The sequence below is a fragment of the Pieris brassicae genome, unplaced genomic scaffold, assembly GCF_905147105.1.
Source record: "Pieris brassicae unplaced genomic scaffold, ilPieBrab1.1, whole genome shotgun sequence".
In the NCBI taxonomy this organism is placed as follows: domain Eukaryota; kingdom Metazoa; phylum Arthropoda; class Insecta; order Lepidoptera; family Pieridae; genus Pieris; species Pieris brassicae.
In genome coordinates, this window is record NW_025575894.1 from 6109 (window position 1) to 14752 (window position 8644).

The 8644-nt window shown below is 35.2% G+C and overlaps 3 long non-coding RNA genes across 6 annotated transcripts; 2 read left to right on the forward strand and 1 right to left on the reverse strand.

The window, feature by feature from the left end:
• The first annotated feature begins 789 nt into the window (after window positions 1-789).
• On the forward strand, window positions 790-2278 carry LOC123719153. The gene is made up of 3 exons (XR_006755221.1): window positions 790-1536; window positions 1617-1991; window positions 2219-2278. It is a non-coding gene; the product is annotated as an uncharacterized LOC123719153 (long non-coding RNA).
• Window positions 2279-2685: 407 nt separating this feature from the next.
• On the reverse strand, window positions 2686-5946 carry LOC123719152. Of its 3 annotated transcripts, none has more exons than XR_006755219.1 (4): window positions 5461-5946; window positions 4935-5071; window positions 4661-4785; window positions 2686-2790 (listed from the first exon to the last, which is right to left on the reverse strand). It is a non-coding gene; the product is annotated as an uncharacterized LOC123719152 (long non-coding RNA). The 3 variants fall into 3 exon arrangements; XR_006755218.1 differs by having other exon boundaries at window positions 4687-4785; window positions 5461-5945; XR_006755220.1 differs by lacking the exon at window positions 4661-4785 and having other exon boundaries at window positions 5461-5944.
• Window positions 5947-5976: 30 nt separating this feature from the next.
• Window positions 5977-8320, forward strand: LOC123719151. Of its 2 annotated transcripts, none has more exons than XR_006755216.1 (5): window positions 5977-6060; window positions 6213-6447; window positions 6656-6911; window positions 7356-7538; window positions 7975-8320. It is a non-coding gene; the product is annotated as an uncharacterized LOC123719151 (long non-coding RNA). The 2 variants fall into 2 exon arrangements; XR_006755217.1 differs by having other exon boundaries at window positions 5978-6103.
• The last annotated feature ends 324 nt before the right edge of the window (window positions 8321-8644 follow it).

Consider the following 8644-nt stretch of genomic DNA (forward strand, 5'->3'; position numbering starts at 1 on the left):
GTGTACCTACTTAATATATTAACGCTAGTGCTTAAGTCAGGTCGAGTACATAGCATTATATACATTAGACAACCAATTAAATTGCGACATGGAGCAGTGTAATTTTTTCTGAGTTTAGTGCTTCATAATTGAGTTTACTATCCATAGGAGTAGTTGCAGGTTTTTGTTGCAATCCTGCATGCAAAATTTATTTAAAACTGTTTTAATATAAGCACTTTGATCTAACATTATCATATCATCGCAACGAGTTATTTTAATTCCAAGAAATAATTTAATTTCATGTAAATCTGTCATTTTAAATTTAATCATTAAATATATTTTAAAACTGTTTATTGTATTTACATTAGCACTCACTATTACCAAATCATCAACATAAAGTACCACATATATATTTTTCTGTATATCTCCTTTATTTAGTATATAAATACATCTATCTACTGATGAATTCTGAAAACCCTCCCGCCTAAGAGACTGTTCAAAAATTTCAAACCAGTATCTAGCGGCTTGCTTTAGCCCATATAATGCTTTATTTAATTTACACACATAACCATTTTTGCAAGACACCCCTTCTGGAACTTTCATATATATTTCTTCCTGTAGTACCCCATTTAGAAATGCAGTTTTTACGTCCATGTGATGTACAAGTAAATTATATTGATTAGCAAAAGCAATAATAAATCTAAAACTAGCTATTCTTGCAACAGGTGCAAAAGTCTCATTATAGTCTATGAGATATTCCTGGCTAAAAGCCCTAGCAACGAGTCGAGCTTTATAGCGTAAAGGCTTTCCGAATTCATCATTTTTTATATTAAACATCCATTTGCAATCTATAATATTTTTGTTATCTGGCCGTGGTACTAAAGTCCATGTTTTATTTAAAAATAGAGAATTTAATTGCACCTTCCCAATGAACTCTATCGTCTCGTGTTTTAATCTCTTGAAACGAATTTGGTATTTTACACAAAATTGAACTAGCACACATAAGGTTATCATCGATTTCTTTATAAGAAATAGGGGGACGACTTTAAGCCTATCACTCCTACGTGGTTCAATACAACTGGTTGTGTCCTCATTATTTACGACCACTGAAAGATCATCAGAATGTGCATTTGGTTGTTCAAATTCGACGATGTCATGGTTAGTTTTGCGAATTTTCTGAGGAACTTCATAATCATCAGATTTACAGGTATCTGATTTATATCTGTCAGTTTTTTGAGACTTTATTGACTTTGAAATGTTGTCAATGTTAACATTATCATGAGAATTTACTATATTCTCTTCAGGTCGCAACGCAGGCCTGGATTGAAGTAATTTGTCTCATCTACTATGACATCTCTGACAGTAATAAATTTTTCGCATTTAGGATTCCAAACTTTATAACCGTTTGGTTCGTATCCCACAAGAATACCTTTCCATGACTTAACATCGAATTTTGTCTTATATAACTTATCATGCACATAAACTGTTGAACCAAAAAAATTTAAATATTTTATTTGTTGTTTTTTGTTATGCCACATTTACGAATTCAATCATCATGTAAGTAATTTATATATTATTTAACATTGTACATTATAGTATGAAGTTGTAATAATTTTAAGCAGCATTATTTTCTTTAGGTGACGTAATTGGTGAATAATATTGTAATTGAAAAGGATATTTCTCTTTAAATGTACAAGCTGTGTGTGATGCAGAAATAAAATATATTAATGTTGTTCCCCATGGCCTGGTGCCGCTCATGATGCAACAACTTTTGTAAACTCAGTTCTACAAGTTAATTCAAATTTATTGATAAGAAGGTAGAACTTGATAAATGTGCCAACTAAATTAACAGGTATATTTGTTTATAGCTTAATATCGTACAGGTCTACTGAGAAATCACTGGATGGTTGTTAATAGTGCTTACTCAAATATACCTTATTCATTAACACCATTTCTCTGACTGACCAGAGATATGATGAAGTACACATTAAGAATAGGAATACTATAGAGAGGTAAATATATAGTATAATTTAGAGTATTAATAATTATACTATGTCAAAAAGTTGCAAGATATGTGACCCAAATGAAACATGATGTAAGGTTAAAATATTTGTCTTTTTCGGAAAATTTGGAGTATGGAAATGTCGCTTTAACATTGTATTTATTACTAGCTTAAGTTCAAGCTATTGTTATTGCCACAGCTGTTATGCAAAATATTTGTAAGGATTATAATTTGTAGATATACCGGCAGAAGTTTTAGTTCCAACACTTGATACAGTTTCAAGTCAAGAAGTTAATGAAGGAAATCAAGACGTAACTGAAAGAACAAGCTTTATTTATTATTTTGGAAAATTAATATATTCTTCTTAATTCTAGCAGAAACAAACATGTTGTATTTAAATGTCCTTTTGTACATATAAAATACTAGTACTTATTTTTCTTAGAAGAAAGTTAGTTAAAATTTTAATAAGTTATGTCGTTAATCTACCTATAAAATTAAATTATTATTTATCATAACCATGTAATGTAATGAAATATTAGGAAAAATAAATAAAACATAACATAATATAAAATTTATTTCATTATACTCTTATATATTACTAATATGTAATCCAATGTTATAAACAAATGTTATAAATGTAAACCAATGAAAATGTTAAAACCATCAACTTCAACTTCAACGAACATTAAAAAAAACAGAACTGGTACAATTGGTTCAGGCTTTGTATAGTTATGCGCTTACCTACACATTCTGCGATTCATTTTTTATATTATAGATGACACTGATGACAAAGGCACTCTTCTCGGTTGCTGGAATGAGAGATAAGTTTCATTAGGTTAGAAAATTATGGTTCCCGAAACTAAGAGCCTTCTGAAAAGCGGTCACCACGTTCGAGTAGTCCACAGGAAAACAAATATGATGCCAAACTCATTGCCGTTAATAATTTTTCCTAACGTTTTAAATATGATAGCAAACGATGGAAAGCCATTAAATAAATTGACCAGGAAACCGTGTAAGCCTTCGCCCCATCGCCAAAGTTCTTTAGTAATTTTAGTAAGATGAGGAAATTGAATTGAATCACTATACATTTCTTAACAAAAGTCAACCGATTTAATTTAATTTATAGGTTGGTCTGACGCACGATACCATTGTAAGTCCGGTAAAACTATCGATGGTTAAAATATTTACTCTCTAGACCCTTCGTGTAAAACCAGCCATATTCTGCTGCTGGACAGGCAGAGGTAGGCACGTAAGCCATCTAATTGTGCGAGATTTTGAAAAATTTGTTTATTATTATCATATTAACAGATTTAAGTTCTACATTTTATTATATACCCAAGAATTTACAAGAATTTCATTACTCTTTTCAGTATTTACAATAAATCCTTTAGCTTCAAGAAGTGTTCTAGCGTCCTGAATATTTTGTAAACATTCAGTGTAGCTGGAGGACATAAACTTAATATTTCTTGTGTTAGCTTCTAATATTAATTTAATTATTCTAAATTCTAAACATTTTTATGAAACATATTCTTAAGAATCTTGCTACAAGTGCGCATGTGCAATAGTTACTCATTTGACTCGTTCGGTTGTTTACGAGTTGTTACGAATTGACTCGACCATTTTCCCGAAGTGGGATGGTCGAGTCGGAGGAGGGAGTTGTGATTATAAAAGAGGTTGTGACACATGCGCAGGGGCCACTTTCGCTTCCGACCGCCGACCCGTGCGGATGTCTGCTCCAGTGCTCTCTCCGTGTGAGTCATCAGTGCTGTAGTGCCATCTCGCTCGCTCCGTGTGAGTCATCGCCGCTTGCCAGTGCGCACGCGCTGTCCGACCGCTGCCTTGCTGCCTGCTGCCCTCTCATTGGTCAGTCCGATCGCTGCCTTGCTGCCTGCCGCCCTCTCATTGGTCGCTTCGCTTCAATTTATGAACGCGGGTTTACCTGCGGCCCTCAGATAGCCACCTAACGGTGCCAAACGGTTATCTGTCGGTTAACGCCTTGTGCGGGAGTGTTTTTGTTGTAATTTATAGATTGTTCGAATTTGCTTTGTTCAGTCTCTGAATATAGTTTACTTTTAGGAACATCGCTGACCAAGAAAAAGGTATTTTATAACCTTTTATCCACGATAATAGAGTTGTATCACAAGTAATAAGTGAATAACATTCTTTGATAAACTACCAGTGAGCGCGAGGTGGCGCGCGCGGCGCTGGACGCGACTGCCTATAGTAGGCTGTGAGCAAGCTCCTTCATCCTGGATTCCCCTTTTGCCTATGATTAAATTCTTTTTGACCTTCTTTGTCCTTTTCTGATTTTGATGCGAGCTTGTAGTCAACTAATCGCTTACTGAATAGGTACTTGTATACCTATGTTCCTTGAAGTTGTTCTTTTAGATCTTTTAAGGCTATATAGAATAAAGTTGTGTCGTGTGACTGAGTCTTGGTATTGTGTGTCACATTGGAATCCGTATCCATAAGTAATTTTAATAGGTACACATTTCTTGTTTCCGCAGACAAGAACACTGTGAGTGGCCTCTGCTAAACAAGAAGTAGCTGTAGCATTTGGTTTCATTTGAAACCTGCGTCCTATATTAATCCTGTTTGAGATTGCGGTCTTTTCCTCTGGGTTCAAATTGGGTGCATTGATTAGAATACTTAGATAAAAGTTGTAAAGTGTAAACTTACTGCAAGATCAAACTGTATGTCTTCACCTGGAGTATTAGACTTTGATGGATCTTCTCCCGATACCTGCAGCAGTTCATTGTCTCATCCAGCGACAAGTGGTCGTTAGGGCGGCGGCCGTGCGTTACCTGTTACGCGACGCTTTTGGTTATGTACGCCTTCGTTCGAGGATACATTACAACTGGATTTACACACGTGTAGTTACAATTTCAATCAAATGAAAACTGAGGGTAGTATTAAAGTCTCAAAGCTCAATGTATAATAGAACTTCACTTACAGGTAAGTCATATTGACGATTTTGTGTTGTACTTTGCCAAAACATGGTAGGGAAAATACTCAAAATGCGGTATACCATCAAAAGAAGATTCTTCCTTATCCTTGCATAGGTTCCCTCTTCCGTCCGAGAATGGGCCTCTGAAGTAAGTAGATCGGTTAATCTTTCCAATATGGACCGTCGATATTTGAGGTTTTAGAGGGGCGGGGAGGGGGTTGGCGGCTACTTCGGAGCTTTTATATATACTCTAGGGGTAGGGCAGACAAGACCATGTGGATAGTGGGGTGCTCTGATTCGGTTTTGGGTACTTTTTTGATATTAAAAAAGTACAGGATAATACAGAATTAGATAATACAGAAAGTTACAAACAATGAAAAAAATATTTTCAGCTATAAATTTCATTTTAAAATCCACAACAGACCTTATGCAATCCAACTTTTTCAAAATTCCAGTAAGCAATTTTTTTTTTTTTTTACTAATGATTTATTATTTTATAACCTGACCTGAAATAACATAAATCAAAACTTACTTTAACTCATCCGAGTAAGGATTAAGCCTTCTGCCAGATGACCTAGTAAGTCTGGGCATCGCAGCAAATTCCTCGCCAGGACTAGTCAGCCCACTAGGACCAGCAACCGGTTCGTCAAGGATCGGCGCAGAAGAGGAGGCCGTGACAAGCGGCTAATTTGAGTCCAACACTTGCACTTCACTTAACTCTTCAAACAATGGGCTTCGGAGACGCCATGGTAGTCAAACGTTGTAAGTTTATAGGAGTACGTAAAACGATTTCTACTGCAAGGGTGACAAACGATGACTGGACGCCATTAAACAAAATGAATGGCTTAAAAACAAATTTAGTGATCACCAAAAAGTATCGATACCCGAGTAGTATCGATATTTTCAATAACTTTTGTACTATCTACAAAACAAATATGGGCATTTAAACCGATGATCCATATTAGAAAGTTTAATGTCGATACCAGAGTAGTATCGATACTTTGAAAATTTTCGGAACCCTACACTAAGTGATTGACGTTTGACATCAATTATTTGTCAAATATATTTTGTAATTGCGTGTTGTTACTTACCAATTTGTGTGAAAAGTTTTAATAAATGTATCTCATGAACCGTAAGTTTGCGCAACCTAAATCTTTGCAAAACTCTTTCTTTTAGTGAGTACTATCTACAAAAAAATGGGCATTTAAATCGACGGTCCATATTGGAAAGATTATCCAAAACAGCTTCACTATTAACTATGTCTAATGAAAACTTTATTTTTAGTGTTAAAGTTTGGGCTAAATTTTGTTTTCCTAATGGTGATGGGACATCCATTGAATCATTAAAAACAGTGAATGCCCAGCATAGGATACTATGTGAAAATCATTTGAATGAATCTTCATTTACCAGCAGCGATAGGAAAAGACTTAACAAGTTAGATTAAGAGTGAATAGAGGAGGATATAGACCAATTAAAAAACAAACATTGTAGTCCATATAGAGCAAGTTATGACATCCAAGTGAGTATTTACATTCATATTCTACCTAAGTCAAATAGACAAATTTTTATAGTCATGCTTTTTTACATAGAGGTAGGTAGGCAGTACATTTCTGACACACATCTAGGTGATATATGGATGATTAAAAGTTTTCTATTTTCTCCATCCACTTATTGGATTTGTTATCTTTTTCGAATTTTTTATTCAATTATTTTTGTATATTTTCCAGGAACCATCAACTAGCAAAGGTATTTTGTAGGACTTGGATGTGAAAAAGTTCAGTGAACTTACACCTCAAAAGCAAACGCTGTCTAAGAGATGCAGAAAAACGTAAAACTCAATGCTAAGGCCGTACTAGTGTGATAGCAAACCATAGTCGAACTTTCATGTTTATCGGTGTTCGAAAATGCTGGAAACAGCCAATAGCATTTTACTTCTCAGGAGATTGTGACACAGCAGACAAGTCAGCAGCTCTTGTCGAGGAGGTAACCACTTCTTTAGAATATTATACAAAATGTGGTTGAATATTAATTTTTACAAATTTACATTGGCTTGTTTGCTTGAGTGCATGTTTAAAGATTTAATTTTTTTTAAACGGTATTTCCAATTTACACTAGATATACAAATAAACAGAAAACTAAACATAGGTTGGTATAATAATTTAATTAATTGAACAGCGGAAAGATATTAAAACTTTTTTATGACTTATTTATCCATTGAACCATGACCATCCATTGACTTATTTATCCGCTAGTGGCCTTTGGCAATTATTTCCCTGCATCAAGTAGTTGTTAGTATTGCCTTATTGCCTAATTAAAATAACTAATAATTGATGTACCTCTGCTGTACCATATTTATTTTCTTATTGCCGCTTGACCTGTGATTGGTTAAAATTGTTTTGAGAATAAGATCATAACCTTCCATTGCAGGTACAGTAAAGTGGAGCCACATAGAGGAGTTTTATAATAAAGATCGCGAGAATCCCAACCGTGTTTGCTCCAGCTTTAACCCAGCACCACTTACAACCAGTACAGAATGGCAAACAGAAAATCAAAGAGCGCCTAGCAGATCAAATTTTAAGCCATTCGGTTGCAGTTGGAATATTTGCCAAAGTAAGTTTCAAAATTTTATTGAAAAGTACTTCCGTCCGCGATGGCCTCCTAAACTACTTAACCGATTTTAAATTAAATTGGCACACCGTGAGCGGTCTGGTCCAACTTAAGAGATAGGGTAGCTTAGATCTTTAATTATAGTCGCAATTTTATTTTATTGCAAATTATTTGTCTATAATTAATTGACAGTCACAATTATTCGACTGAATTGAGTAAGTGATCAATAGATGGCACTGCTATGGTAAACCGACAAACGTGTCATATAAGCTACAATTCAATATCATGATTACCACGTGTTATTGAGGCTAAAGTATGAACTTTTTTAATTTTTGGTGTTAGCCAACCACGTGTTACTTAGACCGAAGTGTAAATCAAATTCAAATCTAAAACCACATTCTATGGCAGCTAGTAATTATATAATTTATTTTACCTTCAGATGAATGATGACAAGACGCCCCTGGAACAACTGTCGCTGGACAAGCTTTTCGACTGAACGGAGATTCGACCGACAGGAAAGAGGTATAAACACTTATTATAATAATACTTGACATCTGTAATTGTGGATGTGATCCAAACCCCACGTCGGTCCAATTAAAAACTAGCTTAGGCAATTAGTAGCAGCGTTTTTAATACGCTGAAATTATTATTCTTCGAAGACACTAAACCTAGCTGCGCAACTGAATATCCCTGTAACAGCCAGGTGGAACCTCCAACCTCCCAGGGAAATTAAGTGGCATCGCCGACTCAGCTACGCCTACGTCTGGCTATGCTCTCGGGGTGTAACTCCCATGATTTAGTTAATCGTTATGAAACGAATAACTGTATGTAGAAGAGAGTGCCTGCGTCTGGCTATGCTCTCGGAGTGTAACTCCCATGATTTAGTTAATCGTTATGAAACGAATAACTGTATGTAGAAGAGAGTGCCTGCGTCTGGCTATGCTCTCGGAGTGTAACTCCCATGATTTAGTTAATCGTTATGAAACGAATAACTGTATGTAGAAGAGAGTGCCTGCGTCTGGCTATGCTCTCGGAGTGTAACTCCCATGATTTAGTTAATCGTTATGAAACGAATAACTGTATGTAGAAGAGAGTGCCTGCGTCTGGCT